This window comes from Erpetoichthys calabaricus, chromosome 18 (genome assembly GCF_900747795.2).
Source record: "Erpetoichthys calabaricus chromosome 18, fErpCal1.3, whole genome shotgun sequence".
Lineage (NCBI taxonomy): Eukaryota > Metazoa > Chordata > Cladistia > Polypteriformes > Polypteridae > Erpetoichthys > Erpetoichthys calabaricus.
Window position 1 is genome coordinate 71,867,237 of NC_041411.2, and position 25,937 is coordinate 71,893,173.

The 25,937-nt window shown below is 42.0% G+C and overlaps 1 protein-coding gene across 2 annotated transcripts in view; it reads left to right on the plus strand.

Annotated features, from left to right (window-relative positions):
- The first annotated feature begins 1,129 nt into the window (after positions 1-1,129).
- Positions 1,130-25,937, plus strand: part of mst1rb (macrophage stimulating 1 receptor b) — a 135,535-nt gene continuing 110,727 nt past the window's right edge. For both annotated transcript variants that reach the window (XR_007933921.1, XM_051921416.1), the window contains exon 1: positions 1,130-1,290. The gene's annotated coding sequence lies outside the window, so the exon portion shown is untranslated. The remainder of the gene's footprint in view (positions 1,291-25,937) is intronic.

Genomic DNA, 25,937 nt, shown 5'->3' on the forward strand with positions numbered 1-25,937 from the left:
ATATACTATGTTATTTCTAATATCATTAATTTTTTGATTGAAAAATACAGCGATAGCCTCACAGCCAACACAGGGCGCAAGGCAGGAAATAAACCCCGGGCAGGGTGCCAGCCCACCACAGGGCACACACTAGGGGCAATTTAGGGTCACCAATGCACCTAACCTGCATGTCTTTGGACTGTGGGAGGAAACCCACGCAGACATGGGGAGAACATGCAAACTCCATGCAGGGAAGACCCGGGAAGCGAATCCAGGTCTTTTAACTCCGAGGCAGCAGCGCTACCCACTGCGCCAATAAAATGTTAAAACAAAAATTAGGGTGGCCCAAACAGCATTCAACTCTGTGCAGTGCCCTCTAAACAATAGTGTATCTCATTCGTTAGATATGGGAATGTGCCAACTTTGCCAGTCCATTTGACCCATTTGCCCGCATTGTGCCAGGCATTACTCACCTGCAACTTAACAAAGGCATCTGTCTTTTTTTAAAATTGTAAATATTAGGGTGGACCCTTTTAATCCTTTACAGTTCTCTTTAAATATCATAGTAAATCTCATTCATTCGATATTGGACTGCGCCAACCTTGCCAGTCCAATTGACCCAGTTATCCTGGTTGGCCCGGGTATAACCCAACTGCAACTTAACAAAGGCACCTCTCTTGGTGTTAACATTGAAAACGTAAATGTTGTACACAAGCTGTGTAAATGGGTAGCTGGCTTGAGGAAGCGAATAAGGAGCTGCGAAGAAGTTCCCAGCTGAATAAGAAGCTAACTTCAGCCTCGTCCAGAAGTGCAGAAACTGGCACCACTTCCACGCGATCCTGAATGGGATAGGCGGGCCTCAGTCCGGGCGAATGAATGAAGGATTCCGCTTCATTGTGCCGATTTCTTGACGCACTTGAACGTGTTCTCAGGGATCCTTAACAAATGATTTTGATTTAACGCCGGTGAGGAGCAGGACATCCCAAACTCCCTGAAACGCTGCAGTAGAAATCCGTGGAGCTCCGCTTCCCTCTTCTTGCGCAATGAGGAGTGACGCTGGAGGGAGGGCAGGCAGGCAGGCGGACGGACGTGCTCTAACTTCTCTCTCTCTCTTTTACTGTCACCCGTGTACTTCAACTTCGTGAAGAATTACGTGGGAGAAGGGGTGTGCACTGCAAAGAGAGAGAGAGGTGCAGAGGACTCGACAACAGAGGCGATCGTGAGAGGGAAGAAGTTCAGGTCAAGAGTCGGTGCTCCACGGCATGCATCTCGGGATTTTGAACATTTGGGGACATGGCTTTATTTTTAGAGGTGAGTAGCCTGTTTTGTTTTGTTTTTTCTCTCCTCTTTTCTGCTGATTTGTCATCGTGTGCCAGGTGGGCATTTCCTGTCCGTAACCACCTTGATGTAGCGCAGCTGTTATTTACTTTGAGAAGTCGTAAAGACACTTCTGTTTACGCCGAATTTCCAAACTGAAGTCAATCTGGGCTTTAAATCTTAGGTTAGAATTGGAAAAAAAAGAAAGAAATGTAACTCTCTGTGTGAACTTTAGGGAGTCGACTCGAGTGGCTTTATGACGTTTCATGCAATCAGGTAATCCGTTTTACTTTCAAGGCAAACACGATCACAGCGCTGTTTTTATATAATAAGACGCTTATTTTAAAACAATTTCGCAGGCATTAAGGATTTAATCAAGCACGGTTTTTCATTCCAACACGCTTCTTAACATGCTCAAAAGTGATCTTTTGATAGCTGACTTACTTAGTGAATCTATCTTAGACTAGTAAATAAAAACAATCCAGCAATACGTCTTTACGTATTTCGGAATTATAAAGAGCCTTACCAGAGCTTTCAATACATTTAGAGTTAGGGAGGGAGGATTAATCCCAGCAAACAGTAAGCATTACTCCATTCAGTTCCGTTTATTAGTCATCAGTCAGCTTCGGTTCAATTCTCTTTCAATTCCTAGCGTCATTTTCCAAGGTTAGCTCAAAGCACATGCCCAGATTACTAAAAATAAAAACACCTTGTGGGCTGTAAAAACATACTTTTAATATAGGAATATGTTTTTCGATAGTATTGTTAACAGAGCGGATGAAGGTAGAAGAGAAATCAAGATGGCATTGACTGTGGAGAAAACATTTGGTGGCTTGCAGTCCTTTTGGAAATGCAGAGTTAAGCTTAGCTGATCATTCCAATCACACAGGGTGGATAATTAAATATACAACTGGACAATTTACCAGAATTGTCACATGCCTTAAATAGTCGTCTCCATATGATTTTGTTGTTCCTAACACTATTTGTATTCATTCATTCATTCATTCCGTTCATTCATTGTAGGCCACAGCTGAGCTCACGTAGCACCATCACATTAAAGAATACGCGGTGACAAACTGAGCTGAAATAATCGCCTTTTTCAGAACAATAATAATACATTGTATAAATATAGCGCCTAATATCTATATATATAAAATCCCAATATGCGTCCAGGTGTCCGTGTGTGGGTGTCGTCTGGTGACGTGCGCATGCGCGGTGCGAATTCCTCTTTTCTAAGCGCACTGTGAGAATGTTTTGTGGACCTGAGCGGATAGACATTCCTGAGACCTTCACCTTTCTTTATTTTCACATATTGTGTGATGGACACCAGTTGTTTTGGCTCATTTTGTGTCTCATTATTGTTTGGCTGCTAATTAAGGAAAAAGAAACAATTGAGGGGTCTGAGTCTTCAAGAGCAAGTCAATTAAAATGAATTAAAGAGAAGTTAATTAGCAGCTAAAGCAGGTCACTCATTAAGAAAAGGATTAGAATGAAAACCTGCAGCCACTGCGGCCCTCCAGGACCGGAGATGGCGACCCCTGCTTTAGAGCAGAAAATAATGCCTTAGGACAGCAGTTCTCAAACTGTGGGGCAACAAAAGTAGTAACAAAAAAGGGGGCGCGAATGTTGCCATATGTGGCGTAATTTCTCTATTCGTAGGAAAATTTTAAACTTGTGGCGGTGTATCGGCAGCAAAAAATATAGGAATAAATTTTATTAGGGTTTCAAAAAAACATTAGGGGGGCGCGATTAAAACTGTTATGAAAAATCAGGTTGCAAACACTTTAAAGGTTGAGAAATGCTGCCTTAGGATTTCTACTACTTTGTATTTTCTAAAATCAGTCCATATTACTTGGATACACTCCACTTATGCAACTCAGGGTGACTGTGAAAGTCAGGATGCCCTAAGATGGATCGGTGCCCCCCTTCCAAGGTTGGTTCCTGCCTTGAGTCCAACGCTGCCAGGGTAGACCCCATTCCCCTGAACACTGTTTTGGAATAATTAGCTCTGTGTATTCGTTTCTATATGAAGTTTGAGAAAAGGAGTCTCGGCTTATCCATTGTTTGCACAGATGTGTGAGGCTGGTGTTATTTATCTGTCAGTAGATGTTGTGTGTCTTTGAAGGGTTGGAGAGTCTAGAGTTGGGTTTTGGGATCTGGTGGTGGCTTGAAACCTCAATCCAGACTCTTCATGTGTAGCTCCTAGCTGGTGGAATGAGCTGCCCACCACCAGTCGAAATTCGGACTTGCCTCCATGTGTTTAAGAAGCGTTAGAAGACTCTCTTAATTTGGTGAATTTCTGACTAATTGATACAGTAACAGCGGTTGGGTTTTGTAACCTAGGAGTTGTAACTGACTTGTATTTTGTTAGAACGCAAGACATTTTATAAACGAGAGGAGACCTTTCAGTCCTTCAGGCCTGTTTGTTTCACTAATAGCCAAGCTGTCCTGATATCTCCTCCAGAATCTCCTTAAAGGTTGTCAAGGTTTCTGCTTCAACTCCATGGCTCGGTAGTTTGTTCCCAAGTCCCACAACTTTTGCGTAAAGAAGTGCTTTCTGGTTTCAGCTATACCACGTGCACTTTGGAACCGGATTATCCACCTGAAGCCGTCCATGGTCAGGTCCCGGCCAGTTTTTGGATGGGAGACCATGAAAGAAAAGCTTAGGTTACTGCTAGAAGAGGTGTTGGTGAGACCTGTAAGGGGGTGCTTACCCTGTGGTCTATGTGTGGATCCCAATGCCCCGCTGCGTCACCACCATCTACTCAAAGCATCACGATGTTCCAACAGTGATGGATTAAAAGCCAGAAGTCTGCATGACCATCATCATCAAGTCCTTCCGTGAGAACCCTAAAGAGGACTGTTCCATTTATGTGCGGTAGAATGCCCAGAGGGGACTGGGTGGTCTCATGGTCTGGTCTGCAGATTTTATTTTTGTTTCTCCAGCCATCTGGAGTTTTTTTTTGTTTTTTCTGCCCCCCCTGGCCATCTGACCTTACTCTTTTCTATGTTAATTAATGTTGTCTTATTTTAATTTCTTACTTTGTCTTTTATTTTTCTTTTCTTCATTATGTAAAGCACTTTGAGCTACATTTTTTGTATGAAAATGTGCTCTATAAATAAATGTTGTTGTTGATGGAGACACTGAGCTGTAAAAATGGTGCTGCCCTTCAGATGAGACTTAAAACCGAGGTCCCAACACTCTGGGGTCATAAAAAATCCCTGGGCATCCTTTGTAAAGAGTGGGGTGTGTCCCGGTGTCCTAGTTAAATTGCCCACCATGGCTTAGTTATTGTGGCCCCCTAATCAACCCCCGTCTCTAATTGGCTATCTCTCTCTGTCTCGCCTCTTCACCACCTAACAGCTCATGTGTGGTGAGTGTACTGGCACAAAAATGGCTGCCGTCACTTGTGTGGATGCTGCACGTTAGAGGTGGTTGAAGTGGCTCCTCACCTCACTATGTAAAATGAAGTGTTTGAATAAAGTTCATGTCTCTACAATCTCCTGTGTTTCTGTGCATACTGTCTCTGGGACTGAGCCGCTGCACTAGCCTGCCAGTGCCAGCATTTACCTCTGTGTGCTTGTGTGCTGCCAGTTCAAGCGCAGTTGACTCGGTGATTTACTTAATTTCATCCATGGCGTCAGTTGCATCATGTACATATTGTTCCAGTAGTTTTTTAAAATAGTTTTAACAGTTCATTGTGTGTGTGTCATCCGTTCAATCGTTTCCGACCTTCGGCGATTCTATAGGCTAGCTCTCTCCACACTTTTCGATCTTGCACAGCTTCTTTGAGCTGTGTTATGTTCATGCCAGTGTCTGCTTTGATGGTGTTAAGCCAATGAGTCCGCTGGCGGCCGGGTCTTCTTTTGCCGCTTACCATCCCTAGCATGACCGATTTTTCTAGCGAATTTGATCAAAATTAGGGTGTAGGGTCACCCCTATACGCCGGTCCCAAGCCTGGGAAAATGGGGAAGGTAGCGGAGAAGGACCTGGCTACTCACTTCGCGAATTTGTTGCCAAGAAAATTCTATGGATATGCTCTCGAACAGTTCATTAGCAGTGTGTAAAATGATCAGTGTTGCAGTAATTATGATGTTCTTTGCATGAAAAAAAAATGTGTTCTATTAAAATTTCACTCTTTCTTTGTGAAATGTGACGTTTACTTAAAGTGCAGCAAAAAAGTATTTGGCAACTCCCAAGTATGTGGCAGTTTAAGTGTTAAAGCCCCAAGATGCCGCTGAAACTCCCTGCACCTTCTAAGGCTTCTGGCAATGAAAACGCACTTGCATGAATTACAGTACATATAGCGGTAACATCTGTAATTTACATTCTAGCACTGTTGCAGACATAGCAGTACAGTATGCAGGTTTACCTTTGCATTCTTTGATGCTTTGAGTAGTAAGATAAGCACTACATTACTGTAAAGAATTTTTCCTATTAAATGCACTTCCCCTTAATTTGCACTGGTGTCCCCGAGTATGTGATTTTTCCATTTTGTTAATAATGATAATAATTCTTTGCATTTATATAGCGCTTTTCTCACTACTCAAGCGCTCAGCAATTACAGGTTAAGGGCCTTGCTCAAGGGTCCAACAGAGCAGTGTCCCTATTGGCATTTACGGGATTCGAACCAGCAGCCTTCCGATTGCCAGTGCAGATCCCTAGCCTCAGAGCCACCACTCTGCCATGTTGTTGAAAGAATTTGGCTGCATCTCTGATGCTGTGAATATATGAAGGCTTCGATTAGTACTCCATGCAGTCTCCTCTGCTTGAGAATAACCAGCTTTAATCCTCTGAGTCTGTCACAGTAGGACACGTCCTCAACCTCTGAGATGCACTTGCTTGCTCTCCTCTGCACGGCTTCAAGTGCTGCTATGTCTTTCTTGTACCGTGGTTACCAGAACTGCACACAATACCCCAGATCGAGTCCCACTAGTGCATTATATTGATTAAGAGTAACGTCCCTTGACTTAATTTCAATATAACCTAACAGTTTATTTACCTTTTGTTAATTGCTTCTATGCATTGCTTAGTCGATGTCAATGTTGCGTCAACATAAACTCCTCAATCCTTTTCAAAGGTCTCTTCCCGTATGATGGTGTCTCCCATCTTGTATTTATAAATGACGTTCCTTTTGCCCACATGTAGCACTTTGCTGTATTTTCCCAGTGTGTGCCCAGTACTGAAGCTTATCCAAGTCATTTTGAATTCTATTCTGAGTTCCTGCGGTGATCATTTCTGTCCCCTTGTCCCGTATCTCACGTTCCCAAACCATCCCCCAAACTGAGGGGTACTCAGTTATGTGGACGTCTTTTGTAAGTCACTTTGGATCAAAGCGTCTACTAAGCAAGCAAATTGAAATTTACTATTAATTAATTTTTACTTTCTCATATACAGAAAGTATAGGAATTAGGGTTAGGGTTATTTTGATGAATCTCGACGTTTTAGACCTTCCTGAGTGCAAAAATACCATTTTTGAAATTATGTCTGTCTGTGTGTGAACACGATAATTCGAAAACCGGTCTAACCTCGGCTTGCTTTATATCAAAATTAAGGAATCCCATTCAACTTTTGGGGTGGCGCAGTGGGTAGCGCTGCTGCCTTGCAGTTGGGTGATCTGGGGACCTGGGTTCACTTCCCGGGTCCTCCCTGCGTGGAGTTTGCATGTTCTCCCCGTTTCTGCGTGGGTTTCCTCCCACAGTCCAAAGACATGCAGGTTAGGTGGATTGACGATTCTAAATTGGCCCTAGTGTGTGCTTGGTGTGTGGGTGTGTTTGTGTGTGTCCTGCGATGGGTTGGCACCCTGCCCGGGATTGGTTCCCTGCCTTGTGCCCTGTGTTGGCTGGGATTGGCTCCAGCAGACTCCCGTGACCCTGTGTTCGGATTCAGCAGGTTGGAAAAAAGGATGGATGGATCAACTTTTGGGCAACTTCAGCAACTAGAAGTGGTACTTTCACTGAATACTTTCAAGGATTGTCAAGTAATCAATTGTTATAATTACAGATAGATGATTCAAATTTTGTGTAGATATTTATAAAGATAAAAAGCAAACAGATATGAAATTTGAGAAAAATTACTCAACCGGAAGTAGCATCTTATTTAAACAACCATCTGAATTTTTTGTATTATGGAAATGTGTACATGTTATTAAAAACTGTATTCAATATAAAGCAAATTATTTCAATAACTATTATTAATTTTATTGTAATTTATACATGATCAGTTGAACAATAACATGTAAACATTGAACATGCCATGTTAACTATAAAGGCGTAATGGGAACAATAAGCTGCTACATTCCCGTCACGTACCAGGTTATACATTTAATTTTATAATTATTTTATTTTTGCCATCATTTATCATAATTAAATGTCGCTAAATGCAGTTTTACCTGTAGCATTTTACTACAACAAACATATAATACCAGTAACGGCGCACTGCTATAACAATAACGTGCAGTGAATCCACTTGACTTGACCATTCCCAGTTTTCCTCCTCTTCCTCTGTACGTTTACCATTCGTTTGCTCAGAGGTTGATGCACTTGCTGTTTCCTGAGCAGATCTTCTTTTCTCCACTCTAGCGGCCCACTACTTCTCTTCTTTCGTCGGCATCTTTTCATGTTAAAACTGATTATCAGTGTTTGTGTTGCAATTACTTAGTATGTTTTGTTTAATTATTCACTTAAGCTGACACTTAAGCCTTCAATCTGCCTCAAGAATGATTTAAGATTTGAAGAGGTAGGGGACGGCAAAGGTGGTAGGGAATGAGAATGGCGCCCGTACACATGTGCCACACGGCCGCCCTGCTGGCCGTTGCCGAGAGTGGATTCTACAATTAAAATTAAAAGAGGAATAACCTTGGAGGTCAATCATCACCCCGAAAGTGGATAGTAGACGTCACGTGGTATATGTGTACCAAATTTCAGGTCAATCAGTCAAATGGTTTTGCAAACTACAGGTGATTTAAAATCCTGGACAGACAAACAAGCAGCCACGGTAGCGTATTATATATAATATATACTAACAGTTATTTTATATTTTTAGGTGACTATAACACTTTTCACTTTGCACGTACTCTACGTAATGCACATGTAATCATAAAAAAATTCCACCACCGTTTTCGACCTTCCTAAGTGCAAAAATATAATTTTAATATAAAGTTTGATTATCACTGGTCTACAAAAAAATATTTTTTGTTTGCTACTGGGAACTTCAGGCCAGCTCTCTATGATGTTTTTTACACTGATTTCATATATGAAATCGGAATTAAGCCAGCACGTCAGGTTTTTGAAGTACACATCATTGACGTTTTGACATTTTTGAATATCAATATTATATATCAACACGATATCTAGAGTTTGGACTCTGTCCCACCCAAATTGTTTTGATGTGTTTATTCTGAAAACAAACCAGAAGACGATGCCAGAGACACGTTAAAGTATATTTATGTCAATTTACCTCAATATGAAAGTGAGGTCGGCCTGCTCAAAATTATTGGAGTCACTCGCTTTTGCGCTTGTACTGCACATCCGTCTCTCTTTGCAAGAACCAACAGTAGTTACCCATCATGCTCGGAGTAAATTTTCCCTGATATCGGTTTCCCATCTCCTTTCTATCTTGATGAAGTCTTTCCCCATGCTCATCTCTGACATCGCTTAGATTTGGTGGAAAAAAGTCGAGATGAGAATGTAAAAAATGCATCTTCAGTGACATTCTGGCTCCCGTAAGCTGATATACTTTCAGCAGGTTCTCCACAAGCTCCGTGTCTCTGCTCTGAGACTGTCAAGACAACCTGAATGAATGAGGGTGCTGGTTCAGTGGGCTTCAGTTTCCTTTTGAACTCATCGTCAAGCATCAGTCCACAGATTTCAGGGCCAACAAAAACACCTTCCTTCATTTTGGCTTCACTTTCCTCGAGACCAAACTTATTTCTTAAATGCTGAAATGCATCGCCTTTACTGTCCCGTCACCCTAGTTGTCCAAGACCTGGAACATCATAACTAAAAAATGGGACGTGCTGGACGAAAACGGCTTTCAGATTTGGAGTCAGCAAGTGAAATTTGTTAAAGTACAAATGAAAGACTCACAGTAGAAAAATACTTGTTGACCAGTGTAATAAATAGAGATAAATGGTTGCGTATCAATATTATCAATTAGTTATTTGACTTCAAGAGTATTGTCATTTCATCCATATACAGTAGTACAGCATACAGTGAAACAAAACAACGTTCCTCCAGGACCATAGTGCTGCATTAAACACAGGACAACGAAGAATCCACGACACACAACATAAAGACACATAATATATAACAAGGTGCATGTGAGTCAAATGTGCAAACATGTGCAACACTGCAGAACAGAACACGTATATCCGATATCAGGCTGGTCCATGAGTGTTCAGGAATCTGACTGCTTGGGGGAAGAAACTGTTACACATTCAGGAGGTGAGGGCCCGAATGCTACGGTACCTTTTTCCCAATGTCAGGAATGTAAACAGTGAATGTGAGGGGTGTGTTGGATCATTCACAACACTGGTGGTTTTGTGGATGCAGCGTGTGGTGTAAATGTCCATGATGGAGGGAAGAGAGACACCGATGATCTTCTCAGCTGTCTTCACTATCTGTTGTAGGGCTTTGCGATCCCTGACCGTGCAATTTCCAAACCAGACAGTGATGCAGTTGCTCAGGATGCTCTCTATGGTTCCTCTGTAGAATGTTGTTAGAGTAGCTGGTGGAAGATGGGCTTTCCTCAGCCTACGCAGGAAGTTGAGCCGCTGCTGGGCTTTCTTGGCTAAAGAGCTGGTGTTGTGGGACCAGGTGAGGTTCTCTGCCAGGTGGAAACCCAGGAATTTGATGCTATTGACGACTTCCACAGTTGAGCCGTCAATGTTCAGTGGCAGATGGTCACTCTTAGTCTTCCTAAAAGTCAACAATCATCTCCTTTGTTTTGTCTACATTCAGAGACAGGTTGTTGGCTTTACACCAGTCCGTTAACCGCTGCACCTCCTCTCTGTATGCTGACTCATTGCTGTTGCTGATGAGACCCACCACAGTCGTGTCATCAGCGGATTTTATGATGTGATTAGAGCTGTGCTTTGCTGCACAGTCATGAGTCAGCAGTGTGAACAATAATGGACTGAGCACACAGCCTTGAGGGGCTCCAGTGCTCAGTGTGGTGGTTCTGGAGATGATGTTTCCAACCCTCACTGACTGAGGTCTCTCAGTCAGGAAGTCCAGAATCCAGTTACAGAGGGAAGTGTTCAGTCCCAGCAGGCTCAACTTTTCCGTCAGCTGCTGAGGAATGATCGTGTTGAATGCTGAGCTGAAGTCGATAAACAGCATTCGAACGTATGTGTCCTTATTGTCCAGATGAGTGAGAGCTAGATGGAGAGTGGTGGCTATTGCATCATCTGTTGAACGGTTCCAGCGATAAGCAAACTGCAGGTGGTCCAGTGTGGGGGGGCAGCAGGGTTTTTATGTGCCTCATGACAAGCTTCTCGAAGCACTTCATGATAATGGGAGTGAGTGCAACGGGATGGTAGTCATTGAGGCTGGACACTTGTGACTTTTTTGGCATGGGAACTATGGTGGTGGTTTTGAAGCAGGTTGGGACAATGGCGGTGCTCAGGGAGATGTTGAAGATGTCAGTAAAAACGTCTGCACATTCTGCAGCCTTCCATGGGTTGACCCTTCGTAGAGTATTTCTCATATCAGCCACAGTCGGATTTAATGCTTGGTCGCTAGGAGGAGAGGTGGTCTTCCTCATCACCATGTTGTTCTGTGCTTCAAACCATGCATAGAAGTTATTCAGCACATCTGGAAGGGAGGCGTCACTGTCACAGGTGGGTGGTGTCGTCCTGTAATTACTGATAGCCTGGATGCCTTTCCATATGCTCCGTGCGTCTTTGTCATGTAGGAAAAGTCCATGGATTCTATGGGCGTATGCACGCTTTGCTGCTCTGATGGTGCAGGATAGTTTGGCCCTTGTTGTTCTCAGGGCAATTTTGTCACCTTCCCTGAAGGCAGAGTCCCGGGTCCTCAGTAGCACACATTATGAGAAACAAAGTGATAAAATATTTGAGAAACATCACGCAACTGGAGGTGGTTCTGATGACCTGTTCCTCTATCTCAGTATATAAGAAAGTTGAGGGGAGCACACTCCCAATTTTATTTAAATTATTCCAGACGTAAATAATATTAAAACAATGTTCTGTAAAATTCACTGTAGGCTAATAAATATTTCATGATTGGTTTTTATTTCTTTTGAAATGCCACACTTTGTGTGTTTGATTGCCCATGAGTCTGCGACAGACTTTGTTCTCTCTAGTCCTGCTCTCGGGGGCTCTTACTGTACTTCTCTCCCTCCTCAAACCGCTTGATCAATCAGACGTGCTCGCTAATTCTCCGGGCCAGAAAGTGGTTTCCACAAAGTGCTACCTCATGCTGGGCTATTTCTAAAGAATGATCTGCAGATAATGGTAGTTAATTTGAAGAATGGTTCAGCACTGTTAAAAAAAGGAAACTATGACCCTCGGGGTCTGTAGTGGATGAGCCATATGTTTAACAGTTTGCATAATATGGTGGGCTATTGTTAGGAGGGCTGGGTTTGCTCACATCTGTGTGTGTGTGTGTGTGTGTAAACATTAAGCAGACACTATGTTCAGCCACCCATGTGCTAATCCCACCTAATCCAATTTTATGATGCAGGAGGCCAAAACCTTATCCTGTCAGCTTTTTGCTTTTTCCAGATTTGTTTCAGGTCCTCAGTAATACTCTTCTTGCCTTCACACACCCTTACAAATAAAGGTGGCAGAGCAGTTATTCAGAGCGATGCCATAGGGGAACCATTTTTGGTTCCTAAAAGACCCATCCACATGGTGGTTCCAGAAAGAACTTTTATTGATTTAGATCCACAACAGGCTCCATACAGTAAATAACCATGAATAGATGGTAACAGATTTGTGAAATACCAGTGGGTTCCCAAACTTAAAGAACTTTTGCTGCATACAATAACACAGACTAAGTCCAGGTTTTCTTAATCTGTTATTGTCCTGCTTGTGGGCCAACCATACTTTAAATATTTGGGTTTTTTTGTACATGTTAGCAAGTTTTTCAAAGCACAAAAAACCAACTTCATATGCAAAGAACCCGTCCCAGAATGAAATGGTGCCTGGTCAAGCAGTCGTTCTACGAGGGACCACACAACCCAGTAAAGAACCAGAAAGTGCCATAAAACCAAGCAGCACTTAAGAGTGTTCAGTGAGTAAACCTGCTCTTAAAAATGAAGGTGCCAGAACAGATCTACAGAACAATGCCATAGGGAAACCATTTTTAGTTCCCAAAAGACCCGTCCACATGAAGATCCAAGAAAGGACTTTGATTATTTAGACCCACAATGGGCTCCGTACAGTAAATAACCATGAATACATGGTAACAGATTTGTGAAACACCAATGGATCACAATTGTAAAAAGACTCTTGGTGCAGACGTAAATGAACACATGCTTAGTCCGGGTCTTCTTAACCCGTTGGTACACTATGAGGTAACCCATCATACTTAAAAGATTTCAGCTTTAGAAAGTTTCAACAAAGCACTTTCATGCATTAAGAACCCTTTCCAGAATGAAATGGTGCCTGGTCAAGCAATTGTTCAACGAGGAACCACACAACCCAGTAAAGAACCAGAAAGTGCCACCAAAGAATCAACATTTTTAAGAGTGTTCAATGAACAAATCACTCTTAAAAATGGAGGTACCAGAGCGGTTCTTCAGAGCGATGCCATAGGGGAACCAAAAATGGTTCCCCTATGTCCCATCCACATGGTGGTTCCAGAAAGAACTTTTATTTATTTAGATCCACAACAGCCTCCATATAGTAAATAACCATGAATAGATGGTAACAGATTTGTGAAATGGGCAGGAAGAGGAGTATAGGAACTTAATCAAGGACTTTGTTAAATGGTGCGACTCAAACTACCTACAACTGAACACCAGCAAAACCAAGGAGCTGGTGTTGGATTTTAGGAGGACCAGGCCCCTCATGGACCCCGTGATCATCAGTGGTGACTGTGTGCAGAGGGTGCAAACCTATAAATACCTGAGAGTGCAGCTGGATGATAAATTGGACTGGACTGCCAATACTGAGTCTCTGTGTAAGACAGGACAGAGCCGACTATACTTTCTTAGAAGGCTCACGTTCTTCAACATCTGCAATAAGATGCTGCAGATGTTCTATCAGACAGTTGTGGCGAGTGCCCTCTTCTACACCGTGGTGTGCTGGGGAGACAGCATAAAGAAGAGGGACGCCTCACGCCTGGACAAACTGGTGAGGAAGGCAGGCTGTATTGTTGGCATGGAGCTGGACAGTTTGATATCCGTGGCAGAGAGACGGGCGCTGAGCAGACTCCTGTCAATCATGGAGAATCCACTGCATCCACTGAACACGATCATCTCCAGACAGAAGAGCAGCTTCAGCGACAGACTGCTGTCACCGTCCTGCTCCACTGACAGACTGAGGAGATCGTTCCTCCACCACACTCTGCGACTCTTCAATTCCACCCGGGGGGGTAAACGTTAAAATTATACAAAGTTATTGTCTGTCTGTTATACCTGCGTTTTTATTACTCTTTAATTTAATATTGTTCTTTATCAGTATGCTGCTGCTGGAGTGTGTGAATTTCCCCTTGGGATTAATAAAGTTATCTATTGATCGATAAATGCCAGTGGGTTCCCGAACTTAAAAGAACTTTTGCTGCATACAATAACACAGACTAAGTCCAGGTTTTCTTAATCTGTTAGTGACTTGCTTGGTAGCCAACCATGCATTGAATATTTGTTTTTTTTTCTACATGTTAGCAAGTTTTTCAAAGCACAAAGAACCAGCTTCATATGCAAAGAACCCATCCCAGAATGAAATGATGCTTGGTCAAGCCATCATTCTATGAGGAACCACCCAACCTAGTAAAGAACTCTAAAGTGCCATAAAAACAACTGGGATCTGTAAGATTGCAGACTGCACACACAGTCTCGCTGGCCATTCTCCAGGGCAGAATTGAGTGAGGATTTTGTGTGGTGAGCTAGTCGTCATTGTCGTCTGTTCTCTTTATCGTGCATGGGTGATGTCTCTTTGCCTTTCAAGGGGAGAAGAGAAAGAGGTTAAAGGAAGCAATTTGTTTTCATGGTGGTTCTGTTTGTTTAACCTCCTTGGCATTAACCCTGGGTGTGATTCGGACTTGTAATTCTATACCATTACAGTTAAACCTGAGCCACACTTAGGGTGATGGGCAATGATGCACTTTGTAGTGTTATGCCAGAATAACTCTTGGGATGGTATTCTGCTGCCATCTAGTGGATGAGATAACATCAGGTCAGGTTGGGGAGCATGCACTGGTACAACGCGTTGCCATACCCACCACATCCCAAAACAGTTCGTATATAAATATAAATGGTTGAAACAGGTTTACTGTCAAATAATGAAAAGAGTACGCGACACGTGTTTCGCCCTAATTCTGGGCTCATCAGGCGTACACACTCACTGCACCCACCTCTCGGGGAATCGAACCTCGGACGTCAGCGCCAGACGCGAAGCCTCTAACGTTGCCCCACGGCGTGTGGTTCGTTCATTTGACAGCATGTAGATTGGAGTAATTACATTCATGGCATTCGTAGTCTGAATCACAATCTTGTGTACACAATATCGAAAACTGCATTCAGTATAACACATATTTTTTCAATAACGATTATTAGTTTTATTTTAATTTAAACATCATCAGTTTAACAATAACATGTAAACATTGAACATGCCATATAAATATAAAGCTGTAATAGGAACAATAAGCTGCTACGTCTCTGTCGTGTTCCCAGTAATGCGTTTTAATTTTACGATATATATATATATATAGATAGTGAATTTCCCATTGGGATTAATAAAGTATCTATCTATCTATCTATCTATCTATCTATCTATCTATCTATCTATCTATCTATCTATCTATCTATCTATCTATCTAATTATTTCTGCCATCGTCATAATTAAATGTAGCTAAATGAAGTATTGCCTAAAGCAATTCATTGCAACAAACATTACATAATACCAGTAACGGCGCACTGCACAATAACGTGCAGTGAATACACTTGACTTGAGCATTCATAGTTTTCATCATTTCTTTCTCTGTACGTTTATCATTCATTTGCTCAGAGGTTGATGCGCTTGCTGCTTCCTGAGCAGCTCTTCTTTACTCCACCCTAGTGGCCCACTGCTTCTCTTCTTTCATTGGCATCTTTTCGCGTTAAAACTGATTAAGTTAGATTTTGTGTTGAAATTACTTAGTACGTTTTCTTTAATTTTTCACTAAAGTCTTCAATCTGCCTCAAGAATGATTTAAGATATGAAGAGATAGGGGAAGTGGCCGCGAAGGTTAGGTAGGGAATGAGAACGATGCACGTACGCATGCGTCGCATGGCCGCCCTGCGGTGCGCTGCCGACAGTTGATTCTACAATAAAATAAAAATCACCCCGAAAGCGGATAGTAGACGTCACGTAGTATATGCGTACCAAATTTCAGGTCAATAGGTGAAACGGTTTGCGAGCTACAGGTGATTTAAAATCCTGGACAGACAAACAAACAGCCACGGTAGTGTATTATGTATAAAGACTAACGCTTTTTCTATGTTTTTAGGTGACTATAACTCTTTTTACTTTGCACATAATCAAAGTAATGCATATGTAATCATGAAAAAAATTCCACCACCGTTTTCAACTTGCCTAAGTGCGAAAATATCATTTTAATATAAACTTTGATTATAAATAGAGGTAAATAATTGTGTATCGATGTGATCAATTAGTTATGATGAGAAACAAAGATATGATATTTGAGTAATATCACGCAACTGGAAGTGGTTTTGATGACCTTTTCCTCGATCTCAGTATATGAGAAAGTCGATGGGAGCGCACTCCCGATTTTTTTGGTTAGCACCCTGTCTCCTGTTGTGATAACCTATATGGAGATGGCTTTACCAATTATCACCTAACCCTAAACCTAACCCTAATTTTCACTTAAGTCTTCAATCTGCCTCAAGAATGATTTAAGATATGAAGAGGTAGGGGAAGTGGTCACGAAGGTTAGGTAGGGAATGAGAACGATGCACGTACGCATGCGCCCTGCGGCGCGCTGCCAACAGTTGATTCTACAATAAAATAAAAATCAACCTGAAAGCGGATAGTAGACGTCACGTAGTATATGCGTACCAAATTTCGGGTCAATAGGTGAAACAGTTTGAGAGCTACAGGTAATTTAAAATCCTGGACAGACAAACGAACAGCCACGGTAGCGTATTATATATAAAGACTAACGCTTTTTCTATGTTTTTAGGTGACTATAACTCTTTTTACTTTGCACATAATCAAAGTAATGCATATGTAATCATGAAAAAATTCCACCACCGTTTTCAACCTCCCTAAGTGCGAAACTATAATTTTAATATAAACTTTGATTATAAATAGAGGTAAATAATTGTGTATCGATGTGATCAATTAGTTATGATGAGAAACAGAGATATGATATTTGAGTAATATCACGCAACTGGAAGTGATTTTGATGACCTTTTCCTCGATCTCGATATACGAGAAAGTCGAGGGGAGCGCACTCCTGATTTTTTTGGTTAGCACCCTGTCTCCTGTTGTGATAACCTATATGGAGACGGCTTTACCCATTAACACCTTTAGGCCTTGACTGGATTATTATTTCTCTGTTTTTTTCGTCTACTGCTCCTGTTAAATGCAGTGTTCCTTAGGGATCTTATTTCCTATATGTCCTTATCCTATTGGAGCTCTTTTTTTGGAAGTTTAATGTTACGGGTTTATATTCCTTTGTGCAATTTTGCAATGAATCGGTTGTCTTGGAGAACTGAGATCCTGGATGGCTGACAATTTTCTTGATCTCAATCCTAATCAAGCGGAAGTGCCGTTAGTTGGTCCTGCAGCTAAATCTCAAGTTGGATTTGAATATCTTGGCACTTTTGCGGACTTTTGTATACCTCTGGTTCGGGATCTTGGGGTTATGTTTAACAGTAACCTCTCTTTTGAGATGCAGATTCATTCTGTGGTCAAGAGCTTCTATTTCCATCTTCATCTTCTAGCCAAGGTTAAGCTTTTTTTTTAATCTCCAAGTGATTTTAAGAAAGTTAGTCCTGCTTTTTATCTTTTTCTCGACTTGATTACTGCAACTCGTCGTATTCTGGGATCAGTAAATCCTTGATCCGTAGGTTGCTGTTGGTTCAGAATGCTGCTGCTCGTTTTTTTGGTTGGGGCATGAAAGTTTACCCCAAGTTTAGCTTCTTTGCATTGGTTGCCAGTTAGTTTTAGAAATGATTTTAAAATTTTTCTGCTGGTTTTCAAATCATTGCTTGGCTATGCTCTCATCTACTTATCCTAATTGTGTGTTTCACATCAGCCATCCCGAGATCTTAGGCCTACCGGTCAGTTGTACTAAGTGTAAAACTAAGGGCCACAGGACTTTTGCAGCCACTGCACCACATTTGTGGAATTCTTTACCTTACCACATTAAGGATGCACCTTTAATTGCTCTGTTTAAAACTAGGTTGACGACTTTTATTTTAATTGTTTAGCATTTTAGGATCATAAGTCATCCTGGTAATCCTACCCGCCTAGTCTGTGATTTGTTTCACTCTGCTGTTGTATTATGTTTTACGTATTTTATTTGTATTTTTCTGCTTAATTGTTAGCTCTGTCTTTTGCCTGTTGTATTGTCTGTGAAAAGCACTTTGCTTACAGCATTGCTGATGTTTGTCTAAAATGTGCTCTATAAATTGACGTTGGCATTACTATTTAGCTGGCGCCTTTATCCAAGACGTGAGATATATTTCATTGCATTTTTTTTTTTTTTTCCAATTGGAGCACAGGCAGGTGAAGTATTTTGCTTGTGGTCACATGGTGTCAGTAGTGGGATTTGAAGCCACAACCTCAAGGTTTGAAGTCAGTCCAAATCCTTAACCGCTACAACACACTGAATATAATTTGGAGTACCGGAAATCATAAATCCATCTATGAAGAATTAAAGGCCACTTTATGTAAACCTTTTTATAAAACTCCTCCAAATAAAAGCCATACGCCTTTGTTCTGTTTATGTTGTCTTTTCAAAGCAGGTTAAGGTTATCTGATAAAGTTAAAAGCTTCATTGTCTCATTTTCTACATTCCTAGCTCATATACTCTAAAAGCCAGAAGATGCTGATTGTGATCTCGCTGCCCGCTTCGAGGCTGTCACAAATAATGTGCCCTTTGTGGGTTTTTTTTTCTTTCTTTCTCCTTCAGAATGAGTGCCAGTATGACATGGCAGTGCAGTGGGTAGCACTACCCCGTTACTGATCCAGCGTCTGGGGTCTGACTGCCGTGCCCAGTTATTGATTTTTAACCCTGTGTGGCTCAGTGTGGATGTGTGTGTGAGTGTTGCTCATGGAGGACTGGCACCCTGTATCATTATTACTTATTTTTCTTGTTTCTGATGGCTTACAGCATTTGAGATACAATTGGTGACATCGGTTTTGTTTTTCCAGTTGGAGCACAGGCAGGCGAAGTGGCTTACTCAGGGTCACACAGTGTCAGAATCCACAACCCTCAGGGTTTGAAGTCCAAAGTCCTTATCACAACACCACACTCTCTTAAAAGGAAGGAAGCACTTGACACATCAGTCCAATCTAACATTCACTATTTTGCAATGACGGGAAAACAACACACACACGCACATGCACAGGGTACAATTTGAACCTACACACAGAAAGTAATCACGTCGGGATTTGCTGTGAGGCAGCAATGCCCAGTCGACGTGCCACCCAGTTTGCTTTACAGGGCTGCTTCCTGCTTTTCGCCCAGCTCATATTAATTTTCCTTCCACACAGTGACGGTGGCTTGCAATACATCCAAAATGACGACATAACTTTGCCAAGCCGGCTTCATCCGATTTGGAGTCGTAGGTGGGTGGATCAGGCAGCGACGTATGAAAATGGAAACTGTTTCCAATGCATCATGCAGTTTGCTTTATGATACTTTTTGTTCAAGTTGCACAACAAAAGTTAGTCACAGACAGTGTTGGCCTAATGACGAAGACGAGGCGCTCGAAAGCACAAGACCGCCGGTTTAATCTTCACCTCTGTGACTCCAAGCAGGTCACTGCACCTACCTGTGCTCTAATTGTAAAAAGAAAGTACATGTAAGAAATTTTATTTGTGCTCGGCTTGTCAAGTGCCTTAGGACAGAGGCAGGGCAGGATTAACCATTAAGCAAAATAAGCACATGTCTAAGTCATCATGGGAAGGGGGGGGCACTGCAGAAATACTCCATTATCAGATTTACGATGGACCGTAGGGTGCAAAACTACAAATGTGGCGGCTGAACCAGGTTCCACAAAAAGGGGCTCCCACACTAAATGAAAACAAATTACACACATATACATACAATAATAAAAAATAGGGCGGCACGGTGGCGCAGTGGGTAGCGCTGCTGCCTCGCAGTAAGGAGACCTGGGTTTGCCTCCTGGGTCCTCCCTGTGTTGACTTTGCATGTTCTCCCCGTGTCTGCGTGGGCTTCCTCCCACAGTCCAAAGACATGCAGGTTAGGTGCATTGGCGATACTAAATTGTCCCTAGTGTGTGCTTGGAGTGTGGGTGTGTGTGTGTGCCCTGTGGTGGGCTGACACCTTGCCCAGGGTTTGTTCCTTCCTTGCACCCTGTGCTGGCTGGGATTGGCTCCAGCAGACCCCTGTGACCTTGTAGTTAGGATGTAGCGGGCTGGATGATGGATGGAATATAAAATAGTAATAATGGAGGTGGCTTGGATGCCTTATCTCTACTAACAATAGAATTGTGATGTGCAAAGCATTTCCTTTTAGTGATTCGATTAATTTTGTTTAGTTCACCAAAATCTCTGAATCACTGATTTGTTCACTTCAATGCTATTCTAGTTTAAAATCTAGAATAGTATCATAACAGTTGTGATGGACGACCGGCTATGGACTCCGGTCGCCACCCCCAGGCCGCTAGGAGGAGCCCTCCGGACAGCATGATGGTGCCCCGAATGCCAGCAGGGCCTCATGGACTTTGTAGTTTTTATACGCAGCCCTGCTGGATACCTTGGGGGCCACCGGGAGTCGCTGTAAGGGGGCTAGTGGGCTCTTGCATGCCCTATAACCCGGGAGTGCGTCACAGTCACGTGACCGGAAGAAACGACGTACTCCCGGGGTGAAGAAGAGGACTGTTTACCCTGACCCGGAAGGAAACAGACTTGTGGGTTTTGCCAGGAACCATTTCCGGGTCAGGGGCTATAAAAGGACTGTGGGAAGCCCAGTACACTGAGCTGAGCTGGGAGGTAGGGTGGCAAAGTGTCTGGGCGAGGAGGATTGGTTTATTGTTGAGAATTATTGTTTATATGAGAGTGGTGTGGAGAGTGCTTGGTGCACAGTATAATAGCAAAATAAATAATTATTATACTTTTACCTCGTGTTCAGAGTGGTACCTGAGGGTTCAAGGGGTCACGGAGCCCTTATATCTGTCACACAGTATAATCCAAAACAGTACAAACGATATAAAAGGCAAGCAACAAAATTAGTTACCGTATATACTCGCATATAAGTCGGGTCTTCAAACCTGAAAAATCGATCATAAAATCAGACCCTGACTTATACGCTGACATTCAGACCCTTATTAGGCAGCAGGTCCAGGATGGAGTCATCTTGGGTTTATGTTTCGTTGCAAGACATGTAAGATAATCAAAAGTGGGCAGTATATTAGGTCTTGGGTACACTTTATATTTGTATTTACATACTTTATTTTCATACTTACCGTATACACTCATGTATAAATCGGGTTTTGAAACCTGAAAAATCGATCATAAAAGCAGACCCCGACTTATACGCCCATTCAAAAATGCAACATTTAATTTTTATTTATTTTATTTTTTTACATCTTCTTGCCTCCTCCAATCTCGCATCAGTTTCTCAGATACATTGAATTTTGTTGCAGCAGCGCAGTTACCAATTTCTTTCACTACTTCATCGACTTTTAATTTAAAACCAGCTTCATATTTTCTTCTGATCGAACGCTCCATCGTAGATAAGGGATGCTCTTACGATAAAGGTGTATGAGGGTGTGAGATACAAAAAACACAAATCCGTGCAAACGTCACTTTGGAATAGTTCGGGTATTACCGTGTGGTCACGTAGGCACAATAAAAAGAGAGAGAGGTTAGTAGCACACGCTGATAGATAGATAGATAGATAGATAGATAGATAGATAGATACTTTATTAATCCCAATGGGAAATTCACATTCTTCAGCAGCAGCATACTGATACAATAAATAATATTAAATTAAAGAATGATAATAATACAGGTGAAAAAAAAACAGACAATAACTATGTATAATGTTAAATATTAACGTTTACCCCCCCTGGTGGAATTAAAGAGTCGCATAGTTTGGGGGAGGAACGATCTCCTCAATCTGTCTGTGGAGCAGGACAGTGACAGCAGTCTGTCGCTGAAGCTGCTCTTCTGTCTGGAGATGACATTATTTAGTGGATGCAGTGGATTCTCCATAATTGATAGGAGCCTGCTGAGCGCCCTTCGCTCTGCCACAGATGTTAAACTGTCCAGCTCCATGCCAACAATAGAGCCTGCCTTCCTCACCAGTTTGTCCAGGCGTGAGGCGTCTTTCCTCTTAATGCTGCCTCCCCAGCACACCACTGTGTAGAAGAGGGCGCTCGCCACAACTGTCTGATAGAACATCTGCAGCATTGCCGCACCCTCGTAGAAAGAAAAGGCCTTGTGCTCCGTGGTTACTCACTCATGTGGCCGTTAGCATATCATAATCTCTTGGACCAACAGCTTGAGTTTCCTGCATTCAACTTATACGACCAATCAAAATCAAATGATTTTCTTACATTTCCAGTCCCAGATTGCGGATGCTTACAAACGGATTGTCTTGAAGGTTTAGAGGTAAATTAAACGTAGACACACTTAAAAGGCCGCGTAGGCCTCATCTTGGTATTGTGTGACAAAAAAAAAGGTCAGACTCATGGACTTTGACAGTTAAGTATTTTCATTGTGGGCTTATAAAGAAACAATTGGTTACCTTCACCTCTGATGACTCTAAAAATTACAGTACATTTATTATTTCAATTACATCAATTACATTTGGCACGCAGACTTATTTTGTTAAATTGGAAGAATCCTAATTCTCCTCTTATAAGTCAGTGGGAAACCGATGTTTTATATTATTTGAAATTGGAAAAAATCTAATTCTCAGTTAGAGGATCTGTACAAAATTTTTTCAAAACATGGCAGGATTTAATCAATATTATTTTAGAATAAGAGAAATAACTATTACCGCATTTAACTCCCTTCTCCATCTCTTATTTACATAGATATTTACTTCTCCCTTTCTTTTGTTTATTGTTGCCTTATTAAAAAGCCTAAAGCAATTTTCCTTTAGCTAAGCTCTCCTTCTCAGGGGTGGGGTTTGATTAGTCTTCAAATTTGTTGGGTTATAAATTGATCTGTTTGTATGGAATGATTACAATGAAAATTAATAAAATAAAAATATAAATAGATTTTCTTACATTTCCAGTCCCAGATTGCGGATGCTTACAAACGGATTGTCTTGAAGGTTTAGAGCTAAATTAAACGTAGACACACTTAAAAGGCCGCGTAGGCCTCATCTTGGTATTGTGTGACAAAAAAAAAGGTCAGACTCATGGACTTTGACAGTTAAGTATTTTCATTGTGGGCTTATAAAGAAACAATTGGTTACCTTCACCTCTGATGACTCTAAAAATTACAGTACATGTATTATTTCAATTACATTTTAATGTTGACATTCACAATAAGGTGGAATACTTATTCCTTTATGAAATCAAATACTGTTTAGTCTTCTGCAGTTTTGAAGTTGGAACAGCTTAGCTCTTAACAAACGGGCTTGATGGACTGAATGGCCTCTCTCTCATTGCTCAGATTTCTTAGGTTATCTCCCCGTCACACACGGTAACTCCAACTAGTTTAACATGAAGGCTGTGTGCCACATATTTCCTTATTGGTTTGCTGGTTCAGTTTTACTGCCTTTTGTGTGTAACAAAGACCGCTAAGAACGCTGCTGCCAGCCAATCTGGACGTTTCCTGCTTATCTTCTGATCTGAATGCCTCCTACCTCCTCATACCTCAGGGTCTTTCTCAAGCATTCAGTCAAAGCCTGTCGCCCCACCTTTGCTTGGGGGCATTATCCCAGCAGGAATGAAGAAGTGCCCGGCCTAAGTTCACCACACCCACCGTTCCTTACAGTCGAGTTAATAGACTGCAAACAAGGATATGATGCACTAAGTCTGATGTAATTGGCTCTCCGTCCCCTCAAGGAGATCAAAGTCTTTTTGAGATTGAATTTTTTCATTTCCCAGTGTGTCTACCAAAACACTGATTACATATCTCAATATTCAGTCTCACAATGGCCTCAGGTGTTTCTGTTTGATTTGTTCAAAACTGCAGTGCGTTTCATTTTTATTCTTGCTCAATATATTTATGTCGGTTTAAGACTCCTTTTTTATATTCCTTAAACACATTATTTACTTTTGTTGTTTAAATAAGAAGGAGGAACTTTCTAGTAGTGCAAAGTACGCTAGACATCAACGGCTGGCATTTTGCCCTGCTGCAGTGTGAATTGCATTTCAGAGCTCTGTGAGATAGACACACATGATGGAATTACCCTTGATAAGGGTGGTGCGATTGGTTTTGACTCGACTACCTATGGAATATGGTGAATGAAATTATTACAGGGTGGCAGAGTGGTGTAGTGGTACCACCACTGCTGCTTCATAGCAAGCATAAAGGGCAAGGCCGGACCTAACATGCACATCGGGGCCAGTTTAGCATCGTCGGCCCACCTCACCGGCAGGTCTTTGGACTGCTGAAGGACACTGGAACACTTGAAACCCCACACCTGATGCTGATGCTGTGACTGCCAAGTCTTTTCTCTCTTTGAAAATTTTCTTCCTACCTAAACATCTCTTTGGACCACAATGTGGGTGTAGATATATTTATTTATCAATATATTTATGCATTTATTTGTTTAGGAGCTTCTGTTAGTAAGATTTTCCCCTGGGGACAAATAAAGTTTGAGGTATCGATCTAACAAGTAGACTGAGCTTCATGTCTGGTGTCCTTGATGCCCATCAAGGTACTCCCAGCATTGGGTTTGCATGTCCTCCCCGTGTCCATCTATTGTTTCCCCCCAACAGTCCAAAGATGTGCTGGTTAGGTGGATTGACAATGCTAAATTGACCCTCATGTGTGACATTGGTCCTGCCTTGCACCTGATGCTTGTTGGGATAGACTCCAGGTTTCCCACAACCCTATTCTGCGTAATCGGGTTTGGAAAATGAATGGATGGTTTGATTATAAAAGTTGTGAAAAGCAAGTAGTGAAATTAGGCTCCATTCATTTTGTCCTGGGCAAAATGGCGGTACAGTGTTTAGTGCAGGAAAATGAATGAATTAATGGTTTGGTTATAAAATTTGTGAAAGGCGGTTAATGGAATTAAGCTGGTGGTACAGTGTATAGGCTGTTGCCCTCCCAGGTCCTGTAGTCTGGGTGTTAAGGTTTTCATTTCTGCTGTGCTTTATACATTTTTCTGTATGTTTACTTTAGTGAGAACCTATGTATTAAATCTCAAGGAATTCAAAAGCAAATGAGACAGGAATGTAGTGGCATTACTGCCACATCATAACAAGGAGATCGAGGTTCATGTCTGGTCTCCTCCTATTGTCCATCAGGGTGCTCCCTGCATTGGGATTGCATGTTCTCCCTGTGTCCATGTAAGGTTTCCTCCCACAGTCCAAACACGTGTTAGTTAAGTTCATTCACGGTGCCAAATTGGCCTACATGTGTGTGATTGGTCCTGCCTTGCACCCGATTCTCATTGGGATAGGCTCCAGCATCCCTGCAACCCTGCTCTGGATAAGCGGGTTTGGAAAATGAATGGATGGTTTGATTACTAAAGTTGTGCAAAGTCAATTAATGAAATTAGGCTCCATTCATTTTGTATTGGCCAAAATGCTGGGTACAGTGTTTAGCGCTGGAAAATGCGACGGTGCAGGGTTCAAGGGCTCCCGGACAGAAGATGGGAGCATGGAGTCGAACCCGCATTGTCACATTTGGTGGCAGCGGTGGGATGAGTTAGCAGTGGGGACAGAAGAACTGGAGACTGAGCAGCAAGCGGGATTGGTGCCAGACTTTTAAAGAAACCACGAACCTAAACCAGAGGAGGACATTTTAATGGACAGAGCTTTTTATGGACATTTATTTGTCTTTTAAAAGTTCTTATTCTTTTAATCTCCTGTTTTTATGGGAGGACATTTTAATGGACAGAGCTTTTTTATGGACATTTATTTTATTGTTTTATTTGTCTTTTTTAAAAGTTCTTATTCTTTTAATGTCCTGTTTTTATGAAGGGGGCTTGGGTTGATTTTATTGTGGGCTTTGTTTTAGTGCTTTTATTTAGTTTAGTGCAGTGTAGTGGTAGAGTGGCCGAGCTGTGGACCTGAGATCCAGTTGCACAGGGTTGGCTGTGGCGTGGAGCCTTCCCATGCAGCT